General features: G+C 41.3%; 1 protein-coding gene across 1 annotated transcript in view; it reads right to left on the bottom strand.

Annotated features, from left to right (window-relative positions):
* Positions 1-14,905, bottom strand: part of LIN54 (lin-54 DREAM MuvB core complex component) — a 75,570-nt gene extending 60,665 nt beyond the window's left edge. The window contains exon 1 of the mRNA XM_063458783.1: positions 14,589-14,905. The gene's annotated coding sequence lies outside the window, so the exon portion shown is untranslated. The remainder of the gene's footprint in view (positions 1-14,588) is intronic.
* Positions 14,906-15,289: the final 384 nt, after the last annotated feature.

Below are 15,289 nucleotides of genomic sequence, written 5' to 3'. Positions count from 1 at the left end.
AATCAATGTAAACACTGTATTGTCTCTGAAAATACAGTGTTTACATTAGATTGCCTGCAGGGAGCTATAGATAATACCTGAACAACTACATTAAGCTGTAGTTGTTCAGGTGACTATAGTGTCCCTTTAAGCTATTTTTTTCCCTTTTGGGTGTGAGGAGTGACAAGATAGGCAAAATTTCTATAGCAAAAAAAAACCCAAAAACTACAGTTTTTTTGGTTGGAGCATACCTACAGAGTTGCAAATAGCAATGTTCCTCTATTTATTTGCACAAATATCGTTGGTCACTCTAAAGACATTTAAAGTTTTTATCTGCAGTAGTATAAACAACAAAAGAATGAAACATAACAGAAGTGTTTTTTCCATGAGTCAAAAGTTTCAGAAACCTGCATCAATACAAAAAGAATACAGGAGTAAGGAATGTATAAGCCCTGGACATGTACTAGGCAGGCAGCAGGGTGAATAAGTTGATTTACCTTTTCACCCTAAAGTAATAATTTTGAGGGGGGGTGGGGTGATGTATATATTTTATTATTACTTTATTTTTTTAAATAAAAAAAAATCCCCTTTTTCTGATTTTTTTTTTCTTTGCTTTTACAAGAAAACTCTAAAGATAGGTTTCTATTTAAGGTGCATTATAGTGCAAATGTTATTCAGCATTAACCCCTTAAGGACACAGCTTCAAAAACTGGAATTACCCTTAAGGCCATTTTTGCTGTTTGTGTTCAGACGCAATTTGCATCTCTGTCATTTATTGCACCAAACACATATTATATACAGTTTTTTAGAGGGCAAAAGGGGCATTAATTTGATGTCACATATACATAGATAAATTCTCATTAATTATAAAACAAATGCCAACAAATGGGGGGGGACCCAAAAACTTTTTTCACAGTTTTGGCAATAATGGCATGTGCATAATATGTCCAGCTTAGAAAAAGTAATTCAAAATAAATTCATTTATGTGTCTTGATTTATAAAGTACATAATATGTATAGTATTTCAGCTTATTTTGAAAGTTACAGGTAACTAAATAAAAGGACTAGACTAAAATAACATTTCAATGTAAAACAATTTTAGAAGTTGGTATGTTTGTTTTGTAGGTTTAGTATCCATCAATGAAAACAAAATTGCCACACAAAAGTATATACTCGAGTATAAGCCGAGTTTTTCAGCACATTTTTTGTGCTGAAAAACCCCAACTCGGCTTATACTCAATTTGCATTGCCATAATACAGACAGGGGGCTGTGGGAGCTGCAGAGCGTTTACTTACCTCTCCTGCAGCTCCTGTCAGCTCCCTTCTCCTCCGCGCCGGTCCGTTCAGCACCTCGGTCAGCTCCCAGTGTAAGTCTCGCGAGAGCCGCGGGGTCATAGTGCGGCTCTCGCGAGACTTACAGTGTGAGCTGACAGAAGAGCTGCATGGACCAGCGCCATGTATCAAGCAGGGAGGGGGGACGAAAAAAAAAAAATTATAATAAAATAAAATATTTATTAAATAAAATATAATACAACAAAAAAAATAATAAAAATGCCACCCCCCTCCAATGCTCTGCATCACACACACACCGCGCTCACACACACACCGCACTCACACACACACTGCATTCATTATATACACACACACTGTAAATCAATATTCAATTAATATAATTTTTTTAGGATCTAATTTTATTTCGAAATTTACCAGTAGCTGCTGCATTTCCCACCCTAGTCTTATACTCGAGTCAATAAGTTTTCCCAGTTTTTTGGGGTAAAATTAGGGGCCTCGGCTTATATTCGGGTCGGCTTATACTCGAGTATATACGGTATGTATATTAAGTAGACATCATCGGCTATTTACCTAAGGTTATTTTGACACTTTTTACGTAGCCATTTCATTGCCAATCTCTGCTAAATATTGGAGTAACATTTTTTTTTTTCTTTTCTCTATTTTGGCATATACACATAACAAGGTTTTTGTAATGTTTATTTCGTAAAGCTGGTGTGTACTATTCCTGCGCCCCATATTGTGTTCAGCTACATCTGCTGACTATAACGATACCCCCATTGTATGCCTTCTGCACTATTCTGTGAAGCTACAATGCCATATAAGAGACAAGGCTCACTGAAGTCTGTGATCAATTGGCAGGGAAGGGGGTTAATTTTTTTAATTTATAGGGGGTAAAGGGGGGGTTGGATTTTAAACTAACAATTTTTTCACACAGGGAGAAGATCACTGCTAATCTGTCTCCCTGCACACGGAAGCACAGGGAGGCGGATCAGAAGTCCCTACAGCCTTTCAGAGAGTGATCACAGCTGCAGGGACCTCGCGATCGGGTGCTCCTGGTCTGAGTGTTAACCCCGCTATCTGGTGTTAACTTTAGTAAACTACGGAAATTTTCCATCATGCGTCCTTAACGGTAGGTCTGCCTTGACGGAAAAAATTCCGTCAAGCGTCGTTAAGAGGTTAAAGGGACTCTCCAGTGGCAGGAAAACAAACCCATATTCCTGGCACTAGAAAATCCTACAGTGCCCCCCATCCCATGTTTCTGAAGGGGTTAAGACCCCTTGAGACACTTTCCTGAATCCAGAACCAAATGCTCCTTCCCCGCTGATGTGCGCCAGCAGTGGAGACCTAATGCGCATGCGCGGCAATGGCCGCGTGCGCAATCGACCTCCCCATAGGAAAGCAAACCAAAAAGTCGTTTAAGAACCCAAAAGCCCCTCTAGTGGCTGTCTGATAGACGTGGTCTGGGTGCCTGGAGTGTCCCTTTAAGTATTGGATAATTACCGTATGTAGCATGAAGCTCTAGGCTTACATTTTTGGTCAATGAATTTCATTGATCCAAGATAATTGAACTTATAGGAACATTATATAAACAGGTATACAAACAGTCCCTCTGTCTCCGTGACCCTATCCCCCTAGTTCCCCTCCCCCATCCATGAAAGGGATAAATAACCCTTCAAAAACTTAATTCCAGCACCAAGTTCCGACAACAACAGCGTGAACCTATCAGGGGAACCTAGTGCGCATGCATGGCGCATTAAGCCTTTCCCATAGGAAAGGATTGACTCAATCCTTGCCTATGTGGATTTAGAAGTCCGCCTACAAAGTGTTGTTTCACAAAGTTAAACTTCGTGTAAATGCAGGAATTGCCTCCAGTGGCTGTCTAAGAGGTGGAGACTGGGGTGGGAGACAAGGTAAGTAGAAACACCTTTTCAGAGTCATCTGCTGGGGACCTAAACAGCTTCACCAGCAGTACAATGTATTCCTGACACAATAGTGTTCCTTTAATTATACCATGGATTTGTTATTGTAATGTAAAGGTTTCTTCATGGGCTCCCGAGATTTGTGAATTTGTCAAGCCCTGCACTATTATTATTATTGGCATTTATATAGCATCAACTTGTTCTGCAGAACTTTACAATATTATAAAAGGAAGAAAGTTAACAATTAGTGAGACAAAATGTTACAGAAACAGTAGGTGGACCCTGCTCAAAAGAGCTTACAATCTAGAGGAGGTGGGTTATGAAAACACAATAGGAAGGGAATCGAGGGTGGTGGAAGGTGGGAGTGGTGCGTGACCTTTTCAAAGAGATATAGGTTTGTGAAATAGAAGTTACTCTTGGAGGCCATATGTTTTTCCTGAGGAGATTCTGATGTACTTCTTACATGATTGAAGACAAGAGGAGAGTTTGAGTTGGGGTAGATAGACTGTTCCAAACAAATGGGACCACCTGCGAGAAGTACAGTGTCATGCCAAAGCATGAGTTGGCATTTGATATATGTTACTAGTTGTTTTTGTACATGTTGGGATAACATTTATTGTAGGCTTTGATCTTACACCAGGCCCAAGCCATAAAACAACTAGATAATCATCACCAGAGCTGGAGATAGGGAATCATAAAATGTATTGGTGCAGTTGCTCTGACTTTGGCAGAGAGGAGAAGGTCACCTGCAGAGCGCAGAGACCAAGAATGGGCATACCTACGAATTAGTGGAGAAATACAAAACAGGGGCCAGTTGTTTAGAGCTTTGTAGGTTAGGGTTAGTATTTTGAATTGACTACTGTAGGGTAAATGAAGCCAATGTAAGGATTTAAAGAAGGGCAAGGTGTGAGAGAAGCACTAGGAGAGAAAAATCAGGCTAGCGGCTGCATTCTTTACAGGCAGTAGAGAGGTAGCAAGTTTTCTGAGGAAACCATTTAGGAGAAAATTACAGTAATTAAAGGAGCACTATAAGGTCAGAAACACAAACATGCATTTCTGACCCTACAGGGTTAAAACCACCATCTAGTCCACCTGCTCCTCTCATGCCTCCCTAAAAATAGCAAAATCTTACTTGTTTTCAAGTCTGGAGCTGCTAACTCTGGCTCTGTTTCCTTTAGACCTGCCCACTGCCTGCGGACATCATCAGAAGTGGTGGTCTGATCCAATCACAATGCTTCCCCATAGGATTGGCTGAGACTGACAAAGAGGCAGACCAGGGGCAGAGCCAGCACAATTCAAACAGCCCTGGCCAAATCAGCAACTCCTCAGAGATTAATTGAATCAATGAATCTCTATGAGGAAAGTTCAGTGTCTGCATGCAGAGGGAGGAGATACTGAATGCTTGGATGCATTTTAGGCAGCCATGACCCAGGAAGGATCTCTAACAGCTATCTGAGGAGTGGGCAGTGAAGTTATCACTAGGCTGTAATGTAAACACTGCAGTTTCTCTGAAAAGACAATGTTTACAGCAAAAAAGCCTGAAGGTAATGATTCTACTCACCACAACAAATTCAATAAGCAATAGTCACCAGAACAACTACAGTGTCCCTTTAAAGAAATTACTAGAGCATGAACAAGCTCCTTCAGAAAGTAGAAGAACATCCAATCAGAGATGAAAGATAGGCAAGTGGTAATGCGTTCTAGGACAGCAGGGGAAGAGATCAGGGAGGAGAGATTTATCGGGGTGTCATCAGCATACAGGTGGTAGAGGAATCCAAAAGAATTAACATGTTTTCGAAGAGAGGCAGTATTAAAAGAGAAAGCAAAATATGGACCAAGAACAGACCCTTGAGGGCAACTGAGACATGATGAGGGGAGGAAGTATCATTAGATAAGGAGACACTGAATGAAAGTTGGAAGAGAGAGTACAATGTCACAGAGACCGAGGGACTGAAGAATTTGAAGAAGGAGCACATGATAAACAGGGTCAAGAATATAAAAATACACATATAGGCAAACACATACGTGTCACATTGCACTAATCTTCAAAACTACTCCTTGAAAACATGAAGCAAATTAACAATAAGGATGCATGCATGTATCATCATGATTACTACATCACTAAAATAAAACAGGTACCCAAGTCTTAGAATGTAATGCTATTGAAGTTCTAAAGAAAAAAAAATATCTCAGGATGACCTACTTAAAGGGACACTACGGGCACAAATACTACTTTTGATAAAAAGATTTGAGCATGCAAAAAAAAAAAAAAAAAACAACGAACAAGAGACATACGTGAGGGACACTATACAGGCATCCACACTCTATCTGTAGTGAACAGGGTGCTATGTCCCACCCTGCAATGTAAAACACTACCATTCTGCAAGACGCAGCCTGCCAATGCTTTCCTATAGGAAACATTGGATCTGTTGAGCTCATTGATCCCTATAATTGCAGCCAAAGAACCGGAAGGACAGCGTGGTGAACGGCGCTTTGAGGGGGAAGAGGCAAGTAAAATGGCATTTTCACTCTTTACAGGGGGGCTAGGAATACATATATGTAATTCTAATGCTATAGTATTCCTTGAAAAATCAAGACAAAGCTTAATGTATGCTTTCTGGTAACCTGTTGCATAAACAATATTAGAAGAAAAAAAAAAAAAAAGAAAAATCACACACAACATTGCTACAAATGATATAACCTGTAAATAATTGACCTTCAAGACAATAATATTCTATACTGTTCTTTTCCTATCATGCCATCTGTTTTCATTATACAGAACAAGACATTCCTCTTTATTCTGCTCTGTTTATCATTGCTTCTGTTCTGACATCAAAAGGCTGGGAAAGCTGAATGGCAACAGCTGGACATAAGATCTTTAGATATAACAAAAGGAGTGAAAGGACAAATATATTCTAGTATCCCCAACAGGCTTTTCAGCATTCAGAGTGTCTAAAGGAAGTCTAGTCAGAATAGCATTGTTTAAGCAAAACTATGTGTGCCAGCCAAGTCTGCAGACCTGCAGTCTTATAGAATGTACAATTCGGGGGTATGCAAATGAGGAAGCGATTAACCCCTTAAGGACACATGACATGTCTGACACGTCATGATTCCATTTTATTCCAGAAGTTTGGTCCTTAAGGGGTTAAGGACCAAACTTCTGGAATAAAAGGGAATCATGACATGTCACACATGTCATGTGTCCTTAAGGGGTTAAAGGAACACTATAGTCACCTAAATTACTTTAGCTAAATAAAGCAGTTTTAGTGTATAGATCATTCCCCTGCAATTTCACTGCTCAATTCACTGTCATTTAGGAGTTAAATCACTTTGTTTCTGTTTATGCAGCCCTAGCCACTCCTCCCCTGGCTATGATTGACAGAGCCTGCATGAAAAAAAAACTGGTTTCACTTTCAAACATAATTTACCTTAAATAATTGTATCTCAATCTCTAAATTGAACTTTAATCACATACAGGAGGCTCTTGCATGGTCAAGCAAGCTATTAACATAGCAGGGGATAAGAAAATCTTAATTAAACAGAACTTGCAATAAAGAAAGCCTAAATAGGGCTCTGTTTACAGGAAGTGTTTATGGAAGGCTGTGCAAGTCACATGCAGGGAGGTGTGACTAGGGTTCATAAACAAAGGGATTTAACTCCTAAATGGCAGAGGATTGAGCAGTGTGGCTGCAGGGGCATGTTCTATACACCAAAACTGCTTCATTAAGCTAAAGTTATTCAGGTGACTATAGTGTCCCTTTAAGGTCTTTAACCTCTGCTACAGGGTTAATGTACAGGTTAAGGCAAGGGTGGCCAAAAGGTATACCCACATCTCTTACAACTCCTAGGATTCCTTGCCAGCCTAAACATAAACATGTTGCCCAATGCCAAACTTGAAGCTTTTTGGGTCTGGATTTCAGCTACCCATCAGCGTACAATCTGGCTGAAATCTACACCGAATTCAGGCTTGTTCCGAGACAGAATTGCATGATCCATACTTTGTTAAAGCGACACTATAGTCACCAAGAAAACGTTCGCTTAATGAAGCAGTTTTGGTGTATAGATCATGCCTCTGAAGTTTCACTGCCATTTAGGAGTGAAAGGAATACTATAGGATCAGACACACAAATGTGTATTCCTGACCCTATTGTGGCTAGAGGCGCTTCCGCGATTCTCACTGTGGAAATCACAGTTAGAAGACGCTGGACGTCCATAGGAAAGCATTGAGTAATGCTTTCCTATGGGCGGTTTGAATGCGCGTGCGGCTCTTGCGCATTCGGAGCTGATGTCGGCAGGGGAAGGAGAGGTCACCAGCGCCAAGGGAGCCCAGGGCTGGAGAAAGGTAAGTGGCTGAAGGGGTTTTAACCCCTTCAGCCCAGCAGGAGGGGGGACCCTAATGACCCTATAGTGCCAGGAAAACGAGTTGTTAACCAGGCACTATAGTGCTCTTTTAAATAGGGTGAACACTCACCTTATTTCAAATACTGGTATTTGGCTCTGCCCCCGATCCTCCTCCTTGGCTGACATCAGAATCGATAAGCTCAGCCCATTTTAATTCTTTCCCATAGGAAAAGCATTGGATTGGCTGAGATACACAAAGAGGCAGGCCAGGGGCGAGGCCAAAAGTCAATTTAGAGTTAGAGGATACTCAAAAGAAAACCAGTCCAGTTGCATTCAGTGAAAATACTATGTCAGCAAAATTGTACTTCCATCAGTCAGTTAAATATAGTAATCCCTAAAGTAAAACTATTTTCTTTGGACTTAAGGGGAGACTACAGGGAACATTTATACAATGCAAAACCAAATGGAAATAAATATACCTTTTCAAATTCCAAGCATAACAATGTTTAGTGGGTCTGCCAGCAACTACAGGACTAATACTAAACAGGAATGGTGCTCCAGTGAGGAGCGTCTCATTCTTGTCTAGGAGGCCTGCTCTTATCCCACAAACCTCTGCTGTCAGAAGTTTATGGAGAAGTAGTTTTCTTGCCCTAAGGACCGTTCAACTCATCGCACAGCATTAGTGGGGCTCTTATGTAGCCTGACAGCAGCCATACCATGTTTGCCATCCGTTTACACATAGCCCAGGTTACTGTACATTGAACCAGGCTATGCGCAGATCTGGTAACTGCAGTTCTAAGACCATTTGAGTTTACTTAACCAATTAGAATTGTCTCATTGTTCATATTGTCCGCACTGAATTCTAAATCAACCCCCTTACGAAAAAAAGAAAAAAAAGATACTAAAGCAGAGCTGAAAAAAATGGAGGCCTTAAGACACTGATTAATAGTTTAATTAAAGACACTATAAAAAGAATGTCTAATGTGAGTGGAGTAACCCTTTAACAATGTAATTACGGTTTAGGCCTGGTTTTAAGACAGAAGCTTCTGATTTTGGCATAAAAATAAGTTTGCGACATTTTGATTGTAATAACGGTCGCATGATACCGGCTGAAGTTGAATGGTAAACCCCTAGATGCAGGATTGTAGTTTAGGTCATGGCGTCCTGTCTCAATAGTGTTAGCTGAAAGTAGTTGGACATGATTGTGTGATTTGGTGGCAGAACCCTTATTTTAGGTCTTTACTGCCATACTTTTAAACAAAAGAAACCAGCACACTTTAGAAATGCATTCCCACATGATCAGTTGCTTACAGGTAGATCAGGCAACATTTTGACCTTACGAGATCTTTATGGGGTTGAAGCACTGCTTGTTTGTTTTACCTGTGAGTTTCCTATTAAAGGAACACATCTTGGATGAATACTAAAGCTTTTGTTTATTTCTGTGGATATTCTATTGGTGTGGGCAGACCCAGGGTGCCTTTTTACAGCTTTGGTCACAGTATGGTGATGGTAAATCAGCAGTCCAGGAAGGTCAAATTAAATAAAATAATAAGTTTATATATAAAAATAAATATATATATATATATAAAATATATTATCAATTAGGCTAGCACCATGTAGAAACAAAATGTTATGCTCTTTAAACTTATACCCTTTGTGTCACTATACCCCACTCCCTCTAGAATGTAAGCATATTGAGCAGGGCCCTCAACCCCTCTGTGCGTCCATTTGTCTGGTTACAATTACATGTGTTAGTCTACCCATTGTACAGTGCTATGGAATTTTGCTGGCACTATATAAATAATAATAAAAAAGAGAATTTGTCAAGTCCCTACTTTTAACAGCAGTTATTGGTTGTGTTAAATGTTAACATTATCTTTTCTCACTTACTTTTTTTTAAACTTACTTTGCTGGCCAAGGCCTGGCAAAGTAAATTAGTTAACTCTAGCAGTGCCATTTACTGTGATAGAGAAGTTCGAGCAGACAAGCGCAGAATTTCTCTATCAGATGCCCAAGCATGCGTGATCAAGGCAACATGAGGCAGTGAAGCCACAAAACATGAAAATGCAGCAGAGGCAGGTAAGCTTTTTACTAAGCATATCGTCTATTAATCCTATTTCACTGCAATAGTGAAGGAAGAAGGGACTGGAAGCGACCTTACAAAAGTATAATTTTTTTTTGATGAATACAATCTTTCTAAAGGCTGCAGAACATTCTGAAAGTCTTTACCTTATTTTCATCAGCCGTCAATCACTGAATACGGATGTCACTAGCACACAAGCAAATTCAATATGCATGCAAGGGGAGATTCTACCAACATAAGTCATCATGATAGTTTACAGAGACCCCTTCTCAAGCAGCAATGAGCAACTCACTGTAAACAAGATCAGCTTACAAGGGAAAAAAAATATATTGCCATCAAGAATGTCTTTTGCTGGCTAATTGAGGTAAAGAAAAAACAATTATATCAGTGTTTTTAATTATGTATCATGTCATCTATGTGTATATTCCATAGGGAGAAAAATCCAAATAGGTTATGGTGGGGAAAAATTGTGATTGAAAACCCCCTTCCACCTGAAGTCTGTGGATAGTTAATACAATGTTAAACAAAAATCTGCACACCAGTCAAGCCATAAGACTTGCTTTTCCCACAGAAATCCCAAATCTGCAGTGATGTTACAACCGCAAAGGATTCTGGGTGGGCATATGCAAATTAGTTTAACAAAGAATCACATTTTTGCCTCATTCCATTTTAAACATGGATCCCTTTTAATCTGTGTTTGCAGTATACAACTGCTTGGAACACAATTTAGGAAAAGATGCAAAACCAGTGAACCACTCATGGACAGCTGTGCAACTCATCAGCATGAGGTTGGTTACTGGTTTGCTTATTGAGGCTTGGTAAGCAAAATCCAAATAGGTTACAGTGGGGAAAAATTGTGATTGAAAACCCCTTCCACCTTTCCATAGAAAGATAGAAATTGTTGGGGGCCACAATACCACTTTTGTGAATAAATATTGTTTAACTAGAACATACAAAATACTTTCAACCATCATATTTAAAAATGAAAGACCCATTGATGCCAAAGTCTACCTTGTAACAGTTTGACTTCCTTCTCTGGATTTTGCCAGGTGTCAGTCACTGCCTCTCTGACAGCTGGAAGCGCTCTACTCTGAGCTGAACCTGGAGATGCAGAGCTTAGCTCATTGATTGAGAGCAATCAGCTAATGTGACAGACCACCCGGTCATCCGAGACTGGTACATAATTCCCATAATCACTACATTTCCACCTCCAGCCCATGCCTCCCAGAATAGCGTCCCTTTCCAGAAGCCCAGGAGTCATCACGGACTGGCAGGAAACCCATAAAGGCATGGCGTGCCTGACCTGGAGCAACCCACATACTCTCTGGAACTCCTAATCAGATTGCGGAGTTGCCGTGGTCTGGTAAAACTTTGGCCAGGGCGCTCAGTCCCAGAGTTACCCAACTCTCTATTTGGAGGGGTGGCAGAGGAGGTGGAGAGCCATGAAACAATACCAATGACTAAGTGACCAGCATTTCCCACCCAGTACTGTGGAACTCTGTGCCAGATAGGAGGACGGTTGAGGCTTGGTCACAACTTAACTTCCAGCTACCCCAGGCTAGATACCTAAGATCATAGTGCTTTTTAGACAGAATGGACATTCAAAGATTTTGTTTGGGAACCCTGTTTTTATTATAAAAAATGTTAACTAGCGCTGAGGTGTCCTCTAATTAAATTACTTGACCAGGTACAGAAACCTAGGCACTAGCTATGTCGCAATGTTTATTGTTCTTGCGGTGACCTCCTTTTTGGGACGCAGGTATAAAGTCAGTTATATTTCACCCTACACTTATCGGCTAGTGCTTGGGTGAAATCGCTATAATCCATAAGCTATAGACTATGAGCTATAATCACTGAGGGAAAGGGAGTCCTAGGCAGAGACACTCTGACCCACTCAGAGTATGCCGCCATTGCTACTATTTCAGCCCAGCCCTGCAAGCCCATAACTGTTACTTGACAGAACCCAGGTAAAAAGTAAACCTGTTCAAAAACAGGTGTTGATTTCTTACACTGGAGGTGCCAAGGCCCATAACCACCCCAGAGAGCTGCAGTAGTTATGGTGTGTAGGGTGTTGCTTTAATAGCATTGCATTGTTTAAATTATGTGTACAAGGGAATTGGAGGAAAAGGTTAAAATATCTGCCACTCAAGCTGCTGCATACTTAACTTCTATCAAACGTAATATCTGCCTGAGCATGATGGGGATTGCAAACTGCAAGCAAAGTAAAAATATGAAATAAAACTGCAGTAGTCTGTAGCAATGGCACCAGAGGTACAATGAAATAAATAAAATTCAAAGGAATCTTCATTAGTCGGCTCATGATTTAAACTACACATATTTAATATCAGTTTATTCACAGTAGTAAAGGCTGTTTAAGAAAAACAATTACATTGTATGCTTATGTTTTGTTGGAATTACATATTAAAATAACACTATGTTAGAGTTCTGTTTATGATATATTCTATCATGTTTTGCATAATTTAACACAAGTTTCAAATTCATTAAAAATCAAAAAGTTATCCTTTTCATAAACATAGGAGGAAACACCTGTCTATGTTTCAATATAGAGTCTCACAGGTAGGCCATGAATTCAAAAGTAACACTATAAGCACTACTTGTTAGGCTTTTAAAATGACTTGCCACAGCATACTCATCATGAATTCTACTCTCCAGGGCTCAATTTTGACTTGTCAATGGCTAGTAGTGAGTGGAAATTATGACTGCTGCTGTAAGCACCAAATCACTCCATGGGATATAGATGTTTCGACTACAGTCTTGCATATGAAAATAGTGCCATTTCAGACAAACAGCACAGTTTACATTTTGCAATTTTCTCTCATCTAGTGGTTGACATTTAAACAGCCGCTAAGAGCGTCTGGCTAAAATAAATGTAATAACTGAATCTATTCTACGTCTAGCTTAAACATTTAAATTATGCTGACACAGGGTATCTGTCCAGTACTTCTCTATGAGAAGCATTGGATTGGCAGACTGCATTGTTTGTCGTAAATTTGTGCCATACGTCCAGATGTTTCTCTAGAAAGCATTTGATTGAAAAAGTAATAAATATTGATGACTTTATAGATGATTGATCTGGCTGCAGCAAGGAGCCTACTCTGTTCTGTAACACCCACTTAAAGGCCGCCTCTGTTCTTTGATTTGCTCTGTTGGGGACTTTACCCCCCTGCATGGCAAACCTTATCAGTGACATTGGCACACTGGCTTCATTGCCAGCGTGCCGGCATCGGAATGGAGTGACGACATTTCACTCCAGTGCTAGAAGTGCTGGCTAGGAAGTTACTTTAGCAACCACAATGCTATGTGGGAGGACAGCAGAGGGACCTCCTGTGAGTGGTCTTTTTTGCCCTCCTTTGTGAATCAGTCGGTGCCTGACTGCTGGGAGAAAAAAAAAAAATTCAAATGGGTTTTTCTCCTAATCTATACATTAGATAGCAGAACTGCTTGCACAATGTATATATAAAATGTAATGCTCAGTCTAAGTAGCACAAGTTGTTTGGGGCATGACAGCTGCCCTTTAAAGGCTTAAAAGGGCACACTACCGCACATTTACGGTATAATGGTGCAGTTTTCAATTGCTAAACGGTTTGCCCTCTTACTTGGATCCTCACTGGACTGCTTATGCAGAGCCACAGAAGCCACTGCTATCGCCATTCATTGACTGAGAACGTCAGCTTACCAATCTGAGCCAATAACTGATATTCTGTGCAGTGAAAGTTGCAAAGAAAACCAGAACACTAATTCTGGGATGGCTGATGACACTCCAGTGACTGCCACTGGAGGTGTCCCAAGGCAGCAATGTCAACACCTCCATTTCTCTGAAAAGGCAGTGTTTACATTAAAATGCTTGCAGGGACAGGCTGTAGACACCAGAACAACTACATTAAAGGACCACTCTAGGCACCCAGACCACTTCAGCTTAATGAAGTGGTCTGGGTGCCAGGTCCTTCTAGGGTTAACCCATTTTTTCAGAAACATAGCAGTTTCAGAGAAACTGCTATGTTTATGAATGGGTTAAGCCTTCCCCCTATGTCCTCTAGTGGCTGTCTCATTGACAGCCGCTAGAGGCGCTTGCGTGCTTCTCACTGTGATTTTCACAGTGAGAGCACGCCAGCGTCCATAGGAAAGCATTATGAATGCTTTCCTATGTGACCGGCTGAATGCGCGCGCAGCTCTTGCCGCGCGTGCGCATTCAGCCGACGGGGAGGATCGGAGGAGGAGAGCAGGAGGAAATCTCTCCGCCCAGCGCTGGAAAAAGGTAAGATTTAACCCCTTTCCCCTTTCCAGAGCCGGGCGGGAGGGGGTCCCTGAGGGTGGGGGCACCCTCAGGGCACTCTAGTGCCAGGAAAACGAGTATGCTTTCCTGGCACTAGAGTGGTCCTTTAAGCTGTAGTGGTTTTGATTACTGTAGTGTCAACAGCTGAGGATTTGCCTTTTGGTCATTCTGACACCAATACATTTTGGTCAGCAAATGTGTCATTAGCAACTGTTAAAGGGAATCATAAATAAACTGGATTGTCAGTATCGCCTAGCTGCCTCTAACAAGTTTCCAAACAACAAATCACATTCAACTCAAGAACTGCACAAATCAATTGTAGAGGCTAAAATGACATACATATTGTTATTGGTTTTTTTTTTCCCCCTTCTCCAATTTCGCTGACCCCCAACGTATAAGCAACATATAATGGGAAACAAACGGCTACAACAAAGATTATGTAAACAAAACCATACTCATGCCAACCATGACTTGAAACGCTGAAGAAGCACTAGAATGCAGATCGAACCTTCAGAACGTTCCAAGCATTCTGTGGTCAGTTCCATAAAAACATTGCTGCATAGATAGGCAGTGGGAGGCCCTGGGAGCAGACAGCTCATCGTTGCTGTGTCAGTGACCCCCCCTCACCCCTCCCCAAACACGACGAATTGTCATATCCCAGTGCTAAGGCATTCTCTCACCTCCTCAAAGCTTGCGATGCGGTTCTGTCGCACTTCCTCAGCGCACAATGCTATTAACTATACCGGGTGGGGATCGCTCCCTGCATCCAGCTGATCTAGCCCGCTCAGGTCTCCCGCCGGGACACAGTATGGACGTGAGCCCAGTGGGAATCTAGCGGTGGTGGGATCGGAGTAGGGGGGTGCCAGGCCACCGATGTAAGGGATGCACAGAGAGCTTTGGAGATTTCTGCAGACTCTCCCGGAATGTCAGGGGCCGGGATTGTATTTCGAAAGATCCGCCATTTTCACCTCGTCATCCTGATCAACCTCCTCCCCTCAGTGCCATCAGCTTCCCTCCCCCTCCGCCGTGACACACCGTGCAGCACCAATCCAACACACCGGAAGGAGGAGGAAGTTTGGAGGGAGGAGGCCGAAGCGGCACACACAAAATACACACTGTATCACAAACAATAGGGAACAACACCCACAATGCTTAGACCAAACACACAAAAGGAGGTCTGGCAACAAGACTCTCACACTACCAGTGTTTGTGTTGGCATCGCCAAATAAAGCCATAGAAATAACTGGATTCGAATCTTTTTGCAAAACAGGGAACATTTTTATCATTGCATTCCAGTATAAGTGGCTAGACATTGCAAGTAAAGAGAAACAAGTGTACAATGCAGACGCAATATTTAACAGTTATTTACTTTTTAACAGGG

The sequence above is a fragment of the Pelobates fuscus genome, chromosome 6 (assembly GCF_036172605.1).
Source record: "Pelobates fuscus isolate aPelFus1 chromosome 6, aPelFus1.pri, whole genome shotgun sequence".
In the NCBI taxonomy this organism is placed as follows: Eukaryota; Metazoa; Chordata; class Amphibia; order Anura; family Pelobatidae; genus Pelobates; species Pelobates fuscus.
The sequence above is the reverse complement of the archived record's forward strand: the minus strand, read 5'-3'. Positions and strand labels throughout refer to the sequence as shown.